The sequence below is a fragment of the Podarcis bocagei genome (assembly GCF_964188305.1).
Source record: "Podarcis bocagei genome assembly, chromosome: 4".
Taxonomy (NCBI): Eukaryota; Metazoa; Chordata; class Lepidosauria; order Squamata; family Lacertidae; genus Podarcis; species Podarcis bocagei.
The window spans coordinates 22,122,628-22,140,537 of record NC_138128.1 but is presented as its reverse complement, the minus strand read 5'-3'; the positions used below and the strand labels follow the sequence as shown (position 1 = coordinate 22,140,537).

At 38.9% G+C, this 17,910-nt stretch overlaps 1 protein-coding gene across 3 annotated transcripts in view; it reads left to right on the top strand.

Annotated features, from left to right (window-relative positions):
- The window catches only part of RSRC1 (arginine and serine rich coiled-coil 1), a 165,299-nt gene that overhangs the window by 18,738 nt on the left and 128,651 nt on the right, over positions 1–17,910 (top strand). The gene's annotated exons all lie outside the window — the stretch shown is intronic.

Genomic DNA, 17,910 nt, shown 5'->3' with positions numbered 1-17,910 from the left:
ACATGGAATTTGCCTTTTTCACAGCAGCTGTAAATTGGGTTGACATCTTCAGCATCTTGCTTGGCTGCTTTTATTTGTTTGTTACCTTGTTTGTCACTGGGGCTGAGATGCTTTGTCATCTGGGGCTCTTCTCTAGCTCCTTGAGCAGGTGCCCCCTGGCTAGCTTTCCCCAGCTGTTTGCTGCCATTTAGATCAGAGAGAATTTTGTTGCGCTTGGGTTTCCGTTCTCAGGCACCACAGTTCAAGAATGATATTGACATGTTGGAAAGAATTCAAAACAGAACTGACAAGGCCATGAAAGATTAAGAAGTCGAATCATATGTAGACTGATTTGGAGCTTAGATGGTCAAAATCCTTAGGTTTAAAACTTTCTTCATTGATGAGCTCTGCAGTGACATAATTGATAGCTTTGGTAGCACTACTAGTTAGAAGTATTCGTTGTATGATTGCATTTGGTTTGCGGCGGCTAGCTAATTGCCCAGAGGTGTTGAAAAGAAATCTTCTGTCCCACAAATAGGGAAGGAATTCTTGCTTTTGATATAATGTGACCCTTGCTTCTTAATGGTATGTAGTTATTTCTGAAAACCCACTTTCATGTGGTGAAGAACTAACTATTTTAATACAATTCCAAAGTGTAGTCTTATTAGCTACCCAGTCTTTTTCTATGTCGTTTGAGAATATAGTTCTCATGTACCAGTTGTCCTGATCATTGCAAGAAGCTGTTATTTGGCAGTTGCCAATTTCTGTTAATTTCCTACATCTTACATAGAAATGTGTATAAACAGTTTAAGCAAGGAACCTACTTATAACAACCCTACATAAGTAATACTGGTTGTTTTGATTATTGTACTACTTTGCAAAGAGAGAGAGAGAGAAACAAGCAAGCAAGCAAGCACTTCATTATATGCTCTCCCTTGGAGCATATAATTTGCAACTTTATCAGGAGAATCCATTATGGTATATTGACCTACAGCATCTTTTTAAAGTAGTCCATGGATGAAGAGTGTTGCCAATCCTGTTCTTTGTTGTTGTTAATTTCTTTATCACCTAAACAGAGAAACAAATTTATTACCACCCACAAGATGTCAAGACTTTAGCTTGAGAAGACTCAGTAAAAATGTCAGTGTTTTTCTGAATAGCTCTTTCTTGAGGTATGGTGAGAAAGTATGGACACATATGGAAATGTATGTGGACATCACAATGTAACATATGACACAGCCATGTAGAGACCACTTATGTTACTTTTGTTGAGGGGGAAAAGCTATACACATATAGTTGAGGCATGGAATATTTTTTGGTCAGTTTGAGTGCAATTATGATAAGTTTATGGTTTGGGCAAACCATAGTTTGCTCAGGTTGGATGTAATGGAAGTCAGGGATATAACAGGATCATGTGAAAGAAGGAGGAAGTGAATGAGCTCAAGACTTACTTATGTAATGCCAAATCATGTGTTGACATTATGTCTGAATTGCCCCATTGTATGTGTCTGAACCAGGCTATAGGTGGGAATTATGGAGTAGAAAATCCAAGTCTTAGAATGCTTCCTATCACCCAAAAATCTTAGCAGGTTGTAGTTGCTGATAATTTGATAATCATTGTCTGTGTAAAGGCTGGTTTTGGTGATTGTATGAATTGGACAACTGATGGTGAAGACATCCAAAACCGTGCACATTGAAATACGAAAGGAGGAGGAGTTTGGAGGAGTTTGGATTTGATATCCCGCCTTTCACTCCCTTTAAGGAGTCTCAAAGCGGCTAACATTCTCCTTTCCCTTCCTCCCCCACAACAAACACTCTGTGAGGTGAGTGGGGCTGAGAGACTTCAGAGAAGTGTGACTGGCCCAAGGTCACCCAGCAGCTGCAGGTGGTGGAGCGGGGAATCGAACCCGGTTCCCCAGATTACGAGTCTACCGCTCTTAACCACTACACCACGCTGGCTCTCAAGTTATGTCTTTTCTATAAAGCAGTAGTAGTTTTAGCTGTTCATATTATGTAATGCTCCTACTCATTTTATCCCTTATTCCCTCTCCATATATGCTTGAAGTAGCTTACAGACCAGATGCCACTATAGTAGCAAATGTTTTCAGTAGGCATGGTCCCTTTTTAAGAGAGCAACATCTGCAACAACACTGCTTTTAGAAAGAGCACCACCATAGAAACAATAGTAATGGTACATGGAAAACAGCATGCACCAAACTAATGATGGTGAATATACAGTCTTTCAAAGACTACACGTTTTAGTTGCTTTGGATTAACAAGTATTCACTGAAATCAGTGGAAACCTAGCATAAATGCCAAATTAGTCCAACATTTTATTTCATATTTTAAAAACCACAAAGCCTTTTAAAGCTCATAACTTTTATTCTACTGAAAAAACTAGGATGTGCTTGTCACTACTTTAAAAAAACATTCATGCCTTTTGAAGGCATATAGACAAGTATTATTTAAGCTTGAACTATAGCTGTTAAAACTAAAATACATGGGATGAAGCTTCCAGTTCTTTCTTTCTGACATGACCTAAAAAGCCAAATGGGTTATTTTAAAATGCACATCTAAATTTCAAATTATTTTTTAACTGATTGGAAGAAAATCAAAATGACCTTCTTACACCTGAGATCACAGCTGCAAGGTGCAATAATTTCCCCATGATATGCTACCAGGATTTCTTAAACCTGCTATATGGTTGGTATTTAAATTCAGTACTTGCGCTAGCATCTTTTAATACAATTTACGTATCTACATAGCTTCTTTTTATTTTTAAAAAAATCAGTGTTCAGGTAAAAACAATTTATGCTGTAAGAGGTTTCATTACCTAAAGGAAATGTTTGATACAGTACCGTATTAAATGGATTTGGGCACACTTTGGGATGTGGTAGTAACCAAATGAGAAATTGCAAATCTTCAACACATCTGGAACCCAAAGATTGTACATGGTCTACTGTATACATGTGACATGGTGGCTGGAGGCCCTTCTAGAGCAGTGGTTCCCAAACCTTTTCCATATTGAACCACTGATCTAGAGCATCATTCCACAGTGATGTCAGAAAGGGAAATTCAGCAGTGCCTCTGACCCCTTAACATAGTCTATTCATACCCACAGACTACCTTGAACATAAGAACCACCTTCTTGATCAGGCCAGTTGCCTGTCTTGTCTAGCATCTTGTTCTCACAATACATACCTTTCTTGAAGAGTTATATATGCATGGGGTGGATTAGAACTTTGTTTGTTATTAGGTTAAGCATTTTTGTGTTTTTATACTTGTAAGCCACCCTGTGATCCTCGGATGAAGGGCGGTACTGTATATAAATTTAACAAACAAACACACTTTTCAAGAGGGACCTGCAACTTCTCTGCTTTGGAGAGGCAAATGTTTCTCATTAATTTTTGCCATAGGGACTTGCATATGCATTTGAAATATTCTGCTGTACTTTTTGTTTTATTTAAAACAAATAATTAGGACCTAGCAGAATCCATACTGCTAGATGTATTAATTGTCAGTGTTTTATTGAAAAGATTTGTTTTAGAGTTGGTAATTGTATGGAAGGTTATAGCACATAGATTTAAGAACAATTGGCTGTAGTTCGGAAGACTCAAAGCAAGTAAGAGAAAGTTTGTCATCTTGAATGTAATAAAATAATAAAGGGCTGAAGTAAAAGTTTACATGCTATCCTTGAGCATCAAACCATCAATGAGGATATTAGTAAGATCTAATTGACCGCTTAGGGAAATTAAACTTCATAAGGCACAGCCAAGGACTCTTAAGTTATCAATAAGGACAGAAGCTGCTGGTGACAGCTGCTTTGATGCTTTTCATTGGCATGAAAAAGCTAAAAATGATGTGGTATAAGTACTGTTAATTTGGTGTTAAATATAGCTGAGAAACATCATAATTTCCCCCCTCTCTTTCTCTCTCTCTCTCTCTCTCTCTCTCTCTCTCTCTCTCTGTGTGTGTGTGTGTAGATAGACAGACAGATAGATATAGATAGATATAGATATAGATATAGGTACCCCAGGTGCACTATTTAAGTATTAAGGATAGTTCTGTTTTAAGGTGTGTGGTTTTTCAAATAGAAGGATTACGAAGAACAGAGAAACATTTAGATTGCTTTCTTTCTGAACATAGAACAAAACTTACAAAATCTAAGAGCCTCTGGTTTCATTTGGCCCTATTCTCCTTCAATTTAGTTTGGCTAGTATGACAAGCTCCACACTAGAATGGTATGCCAAAGCTTATGATCTTGGTGGTTCTAAAAAACAAAACTTGAGTTTTAAAAGGAACATCATTTTTATTCTTCATACCATGTTGTCATACTATATTATTATTGCTGGTTTCTATAATCAAATGTATCATAATGTACTAAATACAATGGGTAGTATTCAGCTAAGTTTTACTTAGAGTAGACCCATTGAAATTAATGGACCCAGTCATGTTCATTGATTTCTGTGGGTTTGCTGTACTACTGTAAGTAAAACTTAGTTGAATACTACCCATGTAGAGCAGGAGGTGCTTAATCTCAGGGTCACGGGTTCGAGTGTCACGTTGGGCAAAAAGATTCCAGCATTGCAAGGGAGTTGACTAAATGATCCTTGTGGTCCTTCCAGCTCTACAATTCTGTGATTCTGTGACAAAATATATGGACTCAGTGCCATCCCCACTTATTAAGAGGTAGAGGAAGGGAGAGAGTGCTGTGTGGTAAGAAAGAGGACTGTGTCTTTTTCTCAGTGCAGCACAGAAAGCAAGCAAACCGACAAGGAGACTGGCAGGCTAGTCGGGAAGGTTTTACACACACTGAATCTGTCCTGTGCTGTCAGTTTTCTGCCCCTGGTTACAGACTTGATATACACTGCAACTGCTTTCACCCTTGACCATTGGCCATACTTGCTGGAGCTGATGGCAGCTGTAGTCCTAAACATCTGGAGGACACGAGGTTGAGGAAGAATGGTTTAATCACTCTATCCTGCTGACTTCAAGAACAAATATAGATTTTTATCGTAATACAGAGCATGATTCACTTTATTCCAACAAGGGTTAGCGGTAGTAATGGCTATTACTTATTAAAAACTTTAAGCTATAGCTTTATATATATATCCCATTAATAATGTTTTATGTACTTCTTTTATTGATGTTTTAAGGATTTAGGGTATATGCAAAAAGAAATAATCTATATCTTATTTAAAAAGTTTTAAATATTTCAGTTTGTGAATATCGAGACAAAGGTAGACAAATTATTTTCAAAGATTTATTTGTGTAACTAAAGAGTAGGCAATATGGCAGGATTTTGTACTGCAACATAATATTGTCACTTAATGGTGCTTTTAACTGTCTCTTGAGAGCTCTCAAAAGCCAAATGACAGACTATAAAATGGCACAGGAGTTGATTCAGACAGACACCCATGTTATAGGCCTGTAATTGTTAATGGAATACTTGAAGCAGAATTATATTGTGTTCAGATGCAGTGTTGTCAGGACCCACAAACTCAGCAAAACCATATTTTAGAAAAAAAGGAAGAGGTTGTGCCTTTTGATCTGTATTAAGTTTTCTTGGCAATATTAATTGCATTTCAAAGTTGTATTTCTAAAGTTGTATTTTATAAGCTTTAAATAATGTTTTTAATTCAAAATTATTTTTAATTTTGAAAACTATAAGTAGCTTGCTAGATAATACAATACATTTGCTATATAATACAGTCGTACCTCGGGTTAAGTACTTAATTTGTTCTGGAGGTCCGTTCTTAACCTGAAACTGTTCTTAACCTGAAGCACCACTTTAGCTAATGGGGCCTCCTGCTGCTGCCGCGCCGCACAATTTCTGTTCTCATCCTGAAGCAAAGTTCTTAACCCGTGGTACTATTTCTGGGTTAGCGGAGTCTGTAACCTGAAGCGTATGTAACCCAAGGTACCACTGTACTAGAATTGTATATATTTGCTACAAATACAAATTCTTATACAAAAGTATAAGAAGCGATGGAAAATGCTACAATTATACACATGGCATTTTTCTCTTGGTGTACTGTAGCAGAAAACATATTAGTATTCATGGCTGTATTAGGATGTTCTACACTGCCATCAATGCCTTGGAAGGGCAAAATGTGCAACTGGTGTGGTTGGTGATTGGGAACTTCTGGTTGAGTGGTGAACATGCCTCTGAATAATTGCTGATGTTTTACTGGTGTGTCCAGTGTGTTAGCAGGAAGGCTATTTTTTCTTTGGTTTGAGTAGCTGAACTTACTTTTTGGCATGTTATGTGTAGACAGTTCCACTGTTATGTCTCATAAAGAGCTGCTTCTGCCTCTTCTACCAACAGCATCTGAATGGGAAACCTACAGGGCCTTGAAACTGTGACATGGAGCCACCTCACAGAGGTGTAGATGACTGTAGTGGTCCCTGCTCCAAATCTAACTCCCCTTTCTTCTACCAAGGTTCACTGTTGCAACGTGGGCAGCTATTGGTGGATTTTTTTGTTGGTTGCTATATTAGGACCTACATAATCTGCTATAATGCTACTTGTGCCTCAGCTGCAAGAGATGACTGGTTACTAACATCCTCTTGCTGACTAATGGCATCTGCCCTAGAAGTGGCATCTCTGTCCTAGAGGAAGAGGGACGGTTTTCCATAGAAGGACATAGTTTCTACACCTGACTAGCTTTGCAGACGGTCAACTCTATAAAATTTTTAGTAGAGTAGATGAATTTTCTTTCTGCCCCTTAATTTTGGAATGGTGACTTCAGTCCCTCCAAAGCACAGTTGCTTGCTAATAGGTTGATGAATATCTCTGCTTCTGTCTTTTGGCTTTCTTGCCCTTGAATGCACTTGCCCTTGGGATACTTGAGATGAAAATTGAGATGGAGTGAAGTGGGTATTTTAGGAACCACCTGTTAGAGCCAGTTGTGCCTGTTTACTAGTTAAGGAACAGCTTCCAATGTTATAATTGTGATAATTATTGTGGATTTTCATGTTACAGCAAAGTACAAACCCTGGATCAGAAAATAATATTTATTTTGCAGTAAAATATTAGGAATGAGTGGAATGTAACACTCAAAGTGTGGAAGTAGGTGGGCACATAATTTTGTTGCTTTGTGTGTGTTTCTAATTTCCCTCTAATGTAGAGGCTCCTGTGTTAACATTTGTATCCTGCCTTTTCCGCAGGAGCACAAGGTGTTGTATGTGATTCCCCCTAGCTTTTTATTTATTTATTTAAATCCTCACAGCAGCCTCATGAGCAAGGTTAGGTTGAGATTGGTGGCTGACCCAGGCAGTGAGCAGAAACAGTGGCTTGGTTTGCATCAAACGGTAAGCCAAATTGTGGCTTACTAAGACCATGTGAACATGTGGGCTCCTGGAAAAGAGCTCGCAGCTGCTTTGTTTTTCCCTGATCCTTTTTACAGTGGTACCTCGCAAGACGAATGCCTCGGAAGATGAAAAACTCGCAAGACGAAAGAGTTTTTCGTTTTTTGAGTTGCTTCGCAAGACGAATTTCCCTATGGGCTTGCTTCGCAAGACGAAAACGTCTTGCAAGTTTGTTTCCTTTTTCTTAAAACCACTTGGAGAGGTGCAGTTGCGACTTGACCGTGCTTCGCAAGACGAAAAATTCGCAAGACGAAAAAACTCGCAGAACGAATTAATTTCGTCTTGCGAGGCACCACTGTACTGCTGATGAGCTAAGCTAAGGTCTCATGATCAAGCTTTCTTATTGCTAACCATGATCTTTATCCAAGGGTTGTTTTTTGTCTACAGGTCATGATTAGTGAGGAGAGAGCTTAACCATGAGTCATGGTTTGGATGACATGATGAATCAAGGGTGGTGAGCCTGTAGCTCTCCATATGTAGTTGAATTTCAGCCCCCATCAGCATCAGCCAGCATGGCCCAATGGTCAGGAAAGAGAAGAGAACAATATCTGGTAGGCCAAAGGTTCCCTAACTCTGTTGTGAGCTAAATCCTGACTTGGTGCGTCATGGGGGCAAAAAGGATTCTTGAGGGAGGAGCAAAATGACTGTGAGCTCCTCTTGGGTTGCCTGTACATTCCATGTCTGGAATAAGGGAGAAGAGAAATGTTAATTCTGTACTTCATTACTGAAACTTCGTAACTGTACTTCACAACCTTAAAAGTGTGTATGGGTGGTGGGTATGAGACCTTCAAAGTCCAGGGTCTAAAATAACTTTGCTACACAACTGATTTGGGTGTCAGGTCAAACCATGGTTAAGCTTTTTAAAACACATTTTGACATTGTATCTGAACCAAGCCTTTAATTGTACCTTTATATTGTACCTGTATATCCGGTATTATTCACTATTTATATATGCTTGTGTATTTCCAAATTATTTTGGTCTCAGTCTATAAAGGGATTAGACAAATAATAAAAGTAATTTTACCTAATTGTATAAAAGTGCTTAAAGCTTGCAGTGGTAAGAAATACCTGATTTTTATACACTACGTGTTATTTCCCCCTTTTTGAATATAGATAGGCATTTCACTTGGTGACTCACACTGAAAATCTGCTACCTATCTATATCAAATGTATGCTAAAAGTTAGTCTATTAAAACTGTTAAGCTTTTTGATTACAGATGAATGAAAAAAGTCTTTCTCTATATAGGCTTCTTGAATTTCTTCCAAATTAGATTTTAAATGCCAATTAGGAGGTTGAATATAGTAAAATAAAAGCAAATACATCCAAAATAGCTTCACCTTATGGCTAGTTAGGCCTTTTCTCTCAAAAGTGGAACCTTTGCTCTGAGCATGGCTTTGAGAAAGATATTCAGCTTAATGAACACATTAATTAGAACCATAACTATTTATAAGATAATTAGAAACGAAGCATGGTAAACTGGGCTTTTCCTGCAATTAATGGAGGATTAATTACTGGAGGTAATGAAGTGGTTTTTTAAATGCATTAAGGTGAAGTACAGAGATTTGCAAGGCTTTGTGATAGTTGCATAATTATTTCAGGCTGTTTGAGCATAGCTCATATGAGATCGCTAATAAGCATCATTGCATCATTATGTATGCACTTAAAAAGACTTACCACCAAAATGACTGCCTAATTATTTCTAATTGGCAGGACTCTGTGTAGTCATTGAGCTGTTTGTAGCCATTTTAAGGTTCATTTAACCATCCTTGGGGCCATGTGATAGATGGAAAAAGCTTCAACTACATGCTGGCCTTGGCTGGCGCCGTTAATCAATTTTGGTGGGCTTCAGTTTGAAATGCATTTGCTCATACAGAGGTCAAAACCTGAAGTAGTCCAAGCAAAGTTTTGCTTTTTGAAATCACTTTACTGTATTCATTAGCAATTAGTAAAATAATTGTGTCTGTCACTATATTTGGATTTCCATATGACTTGGTATTCTTTCATCACTGTCCCTTCTCATGCCATATTAGCTTCACTGGAAACCAAATATTCTTCCAACAGACCCTTTAACAACTTCAGTGAGGTGGCATATGTTCCCATATCCTACCATTCTTCGTTCATTTGTTAGCTTAAACAGTGCAGTACATTTCAACACAGTCATCTAATTTGCTCCCAATTGATTGCTGAGTGAAAGTTTCTACCCAAGGACAACATTTTAGGGCTTTCAATGATATCTCTAAGGAATTAGTCATTAAGCATTAAGAGTGGAAGCAAAAAGCAGTCAAATCGAATTCTGACATTTACCAGAGTTCTGTAGTTAGAGCTATCCATATCCAAGATGTTGACAGCTTTCTCTCTCGCTCTCTTGCTCTCTCATTCGACACACACAGTCAGACATCTTCTGATACATGAAAGTTGCTTAATATCGGCACTTGTTCTAGAAACTCAGTTGTACATCAATGTAAGTGCACCAGTTTGTTTTAAGAATTTGTGAATGCTGGAATGTCAGGTTAAAGTGATTTCTTCACTATGACCTAATTGGTATATAGTTATTTTATTGTAGTTTATCAGATTTAATGTGACATCCCATTAGGTAAGCGTCTGTAAAAAGTTTTCAATGAGTGCATTGTCCTGTTAAACATAATCATGACCATCTGTGGGATGTTGTCAAGGTACATAAGCCATTCATATACCTTTAAGCAAACAGCAGAGAAGCACATTGTAGACTTAATAAAAGAGGTCAATATTATCCTTTCCGTTCTGATAAATATACTTAATTTAATATTAAAACATAAGATTATATGTTCCCATTTAAGGTAAATGTGATAAATAGATCTTTGTACATTTTAAAATAACATTTAAATTGGGAGAGAACTTTGTAACATGCACTTAAACAACATGACCTAGGTCAGCTACAAGATTAAACACTATAAGAAACCTCCCCCTCCCCCTGGAGATTCATTTATTATTTGCTCTACAGACACCTCTCTTCAGTGTTCATGTGTTCAAAATATTTATATATTGCTATTCATCCAGGAATTCCATAGTGGTTAGCATATTTTAAAAACCATCAATAAGATAATATAAACCAATCAAATTGAAGCCAACAATTAAACAATAAAAGAGCAGCAAAATAGGAGGGATAGCAGCACAGTGGGGGATAGCAGTAGTCAGTAAGTAGATTTCATTCAGAATTTCCAAAAGAATGTATGGAATATATGAAAAGCAATCAAGGTGGAGGCTGCCCAGCTCCCTCAAGGAAGAATGTTCGAGTGTTGAAGCTACTAACGAAAAGGTGCAGAAGTTAATTTAGCCTGGATTTTGGCTCAATATCTAATACCGTCACTGAATCATGCTTTCAGCTGAGACTGATAAATTGGATCTTCCCCTGATTTGTCTTTGACTTTGCACACTTGACCAATCCCACCGTTGGTTGTGTGTGGGACCTTAACCTCCTTGAACTCTATAGGAGTTTGGGGCCTGGAGCAGGATATGAGTCTATGGATCTAGATGGGAAACCCTTTTCAACTCAAAGGCTACATTCCTTTCTAGGTACATTTCCAGGGATGGGTACGACCAGAAGCAAAAGTAAGTGGAGCAACACATGTTGATCAATATAGAGGTTAAACCACCTTCTCCATGCACTACATTCCTGGTCTGGATCAGGTGCTCACATAGATGTTATTTTTAAAGGAATTGCAAGATGCATTAAATGCAGCAAACATTTAATTTTTCATCTACTTTGGCTCTCAGTAGCATCGTGCCTGAGGATAATTTAGTTCTGAAATCAGTTGGATCAAACAAGCTATTCTTATTGTTATTTACTTATTACCCACTTACTAAAAAAAATCTTTGTGCTTTAGAAAAGATTAAAAGCCAGAAGGGAAGAACATATTTGATTTCATTTTACTTTTAATTTGTATACCTCCTGACACCCTGGAGAGGTACTGCCATTCAAAGTAGATAATACTTGTTAGGAGGACAAACTCTGACTTGATGTGAGGGATCTTTTTATGTTCTTGTAGAGGACTCAGGTTTTGACTGCTATCCCTGAACCTGAGCTTTTAATAGCCATACTAGAGGTTGCTGCCCCTGCTTGTATCACTAACCAACCCCACACACTTGTCAATCTCCCTCTTTTTACACCTGACCAAGCCCCCTTCATCTCCCTTTCCGCCTCATCCCCAAAGTCCCCTCCCCCACCTTTTTGTCTTTTGTAGGTGGTTTCCACTGCCTCTGTATATCTTAAATCAGTTGATAGAATAGATACTCTAATATTCAGAGAACAATAAATGTCATCAGTTCTTTGTTAGGTACTAGTGAAATACCCATCATTTGGATTGGCAATTCCAGTGGATGTCGGGGAAGAAAGGGAGTACTACTAGATCACAAGGATGCCAATGGCAGGGAGGAAGTACTCCCCCCCCCCCCAGCATCTGGAAACTTAGCAACAGGAATTTATCTTATGCAGTCAGGCCATTAGTCTGTCTAGCTCAGTATTGTCTGCAATGACTGGCAATGGCTCTCCAGTTTTAAATAGTGCTTTTTTCCTCCAGATACCGGGGTGGGGCCTGGAAATTATGACATGAAAGCTCAACTGTTGAGCTATATGAGATATGGGAACTCTTCTTTCCCTCCTTGCTTGGAACTTTCCGTGGTCAAACAAGGGGAATGGGGTGGTGAGAGATGCTGCAGGCTAGTAGTGATGACTTATTGTGGGTGAAAAGTGAGACCTCTGGGTTCAGATTCAAGGGCATCCAAGTGCAACAGAGGAAAAGTTCAGTATTCATCAAGGTGAAAATTGAAATGTTCCTAATGTTATTGATTTAAATATGTTGAGTTTTGAAAATGTGGTAAACCATCTATGTATGCAGTGGTGCTAGAAATCAGAACTTTAACGATCTTACGTTTTAGAGTAGTAGTCTACACATTTTTTTATTGTGTCTAACAACAAATACTTCAAAATTTTAATATGTGACGTATTGAGAATATCTGACAAATGACTTAATAGCTTCTTAACTAACTCCACACTGCTTATTGTGTGTAAAATAATCTTAAAACAAATAACTTAGAATCAGGAGGTGGATTTTTATCTTGTAGAACGATGCTGCCAGCAAAGAAACCCTTTAGTAATAGTAGAAGGCACTAATAGAAATACAGGCACCCCCACACTTATGTGTGATTGACTTGTGCGCAACCGTATATGTGCAGCATTGTGAAATAATGAAGTAATTTAATTCATACGAGGGAATGGAGGGAGAGAGGAGCCCAAAGAGGGCGGAGAAGAGACTGGAGGCACAGCAGGGTTTTATTTCGGGTGCTTAGCCTCATCTAACAGCTGATATGTGTGGTAGCATAGCAGCGGCTGCCGCTTTTCCGCATGTCCTCCGGCCTCCTGCTGACCCCAGAGCTTGAGTTCCAGTTGTGGATATTTTGGGTACAGTATTTTTGATCTGGACTGGAGAGAGAATGGCAGAGAGGGCATTTAAAGGGTGTTTAGATGGCACTCCCTACTTATGTGATTTTCACTGACGTGCATAGGGGGCCGGAACATAATGTAAGTGGGGAGTTGTCTGTATAACAACGTTCAACATTTGAAATCTGTAATAAATGAATATACATCTAGCTATTAGATCGAAGCAAAGTTGTTTGTGTCCATACCTGATCACGCTAAGTGTTTTTCTTGGCAACCTTAGCCCTACATCTGCAGAACTTATGAACATCCAGAAAAGCTGTTTGTTTTGACTTGTGTAAAGTATTTCGTGGGGTTCTCTAGATAAAAAAGGCACTTCAGATGACTAAGGGAGGAAGATAATAGGGTTTTCCAGGACCGAAGGAGGAGTGAGGCATGGAGGCGGAAAGCATACATGTTCTGTTTGCTTGTGCATGTGGGATATTTGTAAACACAGAGCAGAGGGAAGGCCAATATACACATGAGTGCTAGAACATTTTGGATAATTTTCCAGTACTGTACGACTCTTTACATCTTTAGAGGTGGAAATGAAACACTTATGAGCATTAACGTGTGTGAGTAGATTGCTTCCAAATTGGCTTATGCAGACTTAAGTGTATCTCAAATAAAGCAGAAGTTTTGTTTCCCAACAGTGTAGTTGAATTGATATGATGCCTTTAACAATAGTCTTCAGTGATAATCCATGTTAAGCAACACACTTTTTTTGTGTGAGCTTTGCATCTCTGTCTATGCCCAACAGGTTTGCTAGGCATGGACTGTGAGGTGAAGGAGCACTTAGTCTTGAATTCATTCAAGAAGACCAGATTTTACGTGGAACAACGCTGTAAGATGACTGCTGGAAAATATTTCAGTTGGATCCAGTTCTGCTCAGCGACATTCAGCTTGTGTTGGTTGAAGGGGGTCGGGGAGACAATCTTTATCAGCTCTTACTCCTTCTGCGTCTCAGGAAAAGTTCCCCAGAAGGTTGGGGGACTGCTGGAGCAGCATGAGAGGCAATGTAAGGGACTGCAGGAGAAAGGAGGAAATGTCATCACCCGCTCCAGTGGGGAGACTTTGCTGAATCTTGGTGCCTTCTGTGAGTGGAAGAGCTCTTCCATTGTGGAATGGGCCAATCTGCTTCCAACCTATCAGGTTGAAAATAAGTTGTGCAACTCTGTTGTATGTATCTCATAGCTTGTATCTTGAATGGAATAATATTATTTATAATTTGAATTGTTGTGGTAAATATATTGCCAAAAGTGTTGGTTGACGTTTTTTAGGGAAACTTAAATTACAAGGACTGCCATTAAACCAACGGCTGTTATTGATAGGTGTGTCCATAAAAACCTGACATTATTGAAAAGCCAATTCATGGGTGGGTGCTGTTTTCCAGTGTTCATAAGTCATTAAAATTTAGCACATGCCATCTTAAGACTAGTCCTCATGTGTGATATCATTTGCTTAAGCTGCCTGATAGAGTGGGGTGAAAAGAAGACCCAAACTATTTTTCTACTTTTGAAAAGTGAATGCTTGTTGATTTTTTAACTATTAAAAAAAGAAGATTAGATGGCATTTTAGTGTGTTGGAGCAATATAATTGGGGTAATGCTAAATGACACTGACCTCATTTCCTAGAGAACAATGAAAATTAGTAGTTTCACATTTTATTAGGCTGATATTCCAGATGTAGTGTATATTTAATTAAGTGTAGTTTCCTTTTGGATATGGTATGTGTATCTGTTTTTTGTCGCAAATTCTTTCTAGTTTTACAGTTTTCCACATGTTTTCTTTCACCATTTATGTTTTTTTTCAAAGCAGAGCTATGAGGGCTTAAATCACTTTAGTATGCAGCAAAACAGTTCTCATTCAAACAATAAACGCCATTTTAAAAAGCCCTTAGATCTTCTGTCACTTCATAAATACAAATGTATAAAAACAGTATGCAGTTGTAGTGCCCACCTGCTAATTAAATGCAGATTTCCTCAAACTAGTTTTAAAATCTGCTTTATTTGTTTCAACTCTGTCTCTGTTTGGATTACATATGGCTCTTGTGAAACTAATTATGCTTATGGAGCAGCTGTTAAATTTAGTGCAAGTCATTTTATCCAATATTTTACATTTTAATTGATTACCTGTGAAGAAATTAGCAAATTAGCACTTATTGTGCAGTAACTGAATAGTCTTTTATAGATATTTTCAGGGTTTTCAGGGTTTTTTTAAAGCGAGTGGGCAAAATGCTGAAGGAATAAAGACATTGCTTAGGAGTTAGACAGGAAATATTTTGGTGAACTCTTATTATCTGGTGTGAAATTCCGGGATGCTGAGTGATGCCAAGCATCTGTGTGTGTTCTGTAAGTTAGACATAAAAAGATTGGAAAGAAATGGCTTTTTCATAGGATTTTTGTAGCATATGGGCTTATCTGGATCTAAGAAGTCTTTGAAGATCTTTGAACTTGACTAAATGACTTAACCTTTGGCATGATGGGTGTGTGCTATGGTGCTCTGAAAGCTTTTTCCCTTTTTTTGGAGGGGCCAGGTCTGGTAGCCCATTTTCCATGTTAATTTCTTCTACACCATCACTTCCTTTTTTGTCTTCCTTTCTGTGATGAAACTACTTTGTCATTCGATTGTAACTATGAAAATATACATAATAGAATCTTGTTAAAAATTCAGGATGCTATCTTTAATAAAATATATGATTAGACTCATTGAAATCAACATAGGAATAAGCATACAGTACCCCACTTTCATTTCAAGGTAACTTCTCATCTCTCCTTAGCCCTATGTTATTTTTCCTCCTAGTAAAAAGGAGAGGTCTATACTTTGGTGGTCTCAGTAGGAATGGGATTCAGTAGATGTAGGACAACCAGTGATGTCGCCTGCCCTGTTACAGATTTGGCACAAGCAGCAGGAGCCCTGGGGCTGTCTCAGCTGGGAAGGGGGAACCTTCCCGATCCCCAGCTGAGCTGTGCAAACAAGCTGTGTTGTCCCAGCCCATGAGTGAGAGCTGGGGAAGTTTCACCAGGTGCTTTGTGGGCAGAGGCCAATGCAGCTTGTTTTTTCAATATCGCGGTATATTGCCAAACCACGATGTTAGGCTGGTGAAACACCGCCATGTTGACAAACTGATATCGCCCAGCCCTACTGCTCCCCATTTCATCTTCACAACAACCCTGTGAGGTAGGGTAGGCTAGAGTATGGTGACTGGCCAAGGTCACCCAGTGAGCTTCATGACTGAGGGGAGATTTGAACCCCAGGTCATAGTCCAACACTCTAACCATTGTGAATCAGAATTTTACAGCACCAAATGCTTCTGCAGCATGAGTCCCAAGTGCCTCAAACTGGACTAGTGAATCCATGCCTCATGGGATTATATAGCATGGTTTTAGAGACCAGTATCTCATAACCTGAACTGTGCTGGCATTGGCTAACATAATGTATAATGGGGTGGGGGACATTTTGCAACATGAGCAGACTCCTGGAGTGTGCTTATGGCAGTGGTGGGTACAGCTGGAGGCCAAAGTAGATGTGGATACAAACAAAAATGAGTGTAACAAAGGACACAACTCTTCCCTTTGTACAGCAAGGTTGTATTCTAGCCACACTAAAGCCAGGAAATTCTATACATACCCTCTCGCATAACTATCCGTCCAGGCATCATCACAGTTTAAGAATACCTTCCAAGCCAGCAAAAGCCCTCAAGGGAGAGTTTGGCGTAGGGCCAGTGAGAAGGGTAACCTGGTCAGGGTATTTGTGGCCTAGGCAGAATCCTTGAGGCCTGGATGGTCACACTTGGCTGCCAGGCCTGTTTCCCTATCCTTGCTGTATAAAGTGGACCCTTGTCACCTACCCTCCAACATTTCACCGATGAAAATAGGGACATCCTATTCCATAATGATTCTTTTACTATTTATACCCTATATATCATTGGTTTGCCCCAGCACTCTGGGCAGCTTCCAACATATATAAAAACACAATAAAACATTAAACATTAAAAAGCCTTCCCTATACAGCAGGGGTAGTCAACCTTTTTATACCTACCACCCGTTAATGCATCTTTCTTGATGGTAAAATTTCCTTACCGCCCACCAATGCTTGATGGAAGGAGGATTCAGCTTTTGCCGTAGAACCACCTACCTCCCACCTAGAATCCTGAAACGCCCACTAGTGGGCGGTAGGGACCAGGCTGACAACCCCTGCTATACAGGATTGCCTTCAGATGGCTCAGTGGTTGGATAACTCCATACCCTCCAACATTTCTCCATTGAAAATAGGGACATCCCACCATTCCCTCCAACATTTATCCAGTGAAAATAAGGACAACCTGAGGAAAAGCGGGACATTCTGGGATCAAATAAGAAACCAGGACAGCTTCTCTAAATGAGGGATGTCCCTGGAAAATAGGGACACTTGGAAGGGCCTGTTGTAGCTATGAGACTAAAGTTGCATTCAGATGTAATATTAAACCATGGATTAGTGCTACGGTTCCTCCATATGCAGTTCTAATCTTTCATTTGCAGTTTGTAAACAAAATGTTGTTTCCTAGAACTGTGGCTTGTAAAAAAACAACAACTACAGTTTGTTAACAAACCAGGATTTGGACAAAATGGGAAAGTGCAGTTTGTGATACACTGCAAATGTAGACTTTAGATCTCATTGTCTTGTGTATAAAAAAGCAAGAAAGACTTACTCTTGCACATTCATTCTTACAGCACTATACCATGATTTAGTGCGTCTGAATGCATCGTAAGCTTGTACCCTAAGGGGAAAAGTTATCTTTCTAAGTTTTGTGTGTGGAAGCTTTATCGGTAAGAAGCAGCACTTGAAATGTTTCCAGAAAATTTTGGGGAACTGTGAACCTGGTATATTGGTGGGATAACCTCCTAGTGGCATAAAGTGAACCATGCAACGTCTTCCAATAAAGACAATGCCACATTGAGTGGATTATAGAAGACTGGTTCTAAACTGATTTAGAATCTGCAACATCAGCATTTTTCACTAAAGCTATAGCTATATGGAGTGGCAGTTCATTGAATTCATTGCAGAACATTCCTCATCATCTGTTTGAAAGGATCTAAGGCAACTGTCGGTAGTTGCTGCTTCATTAG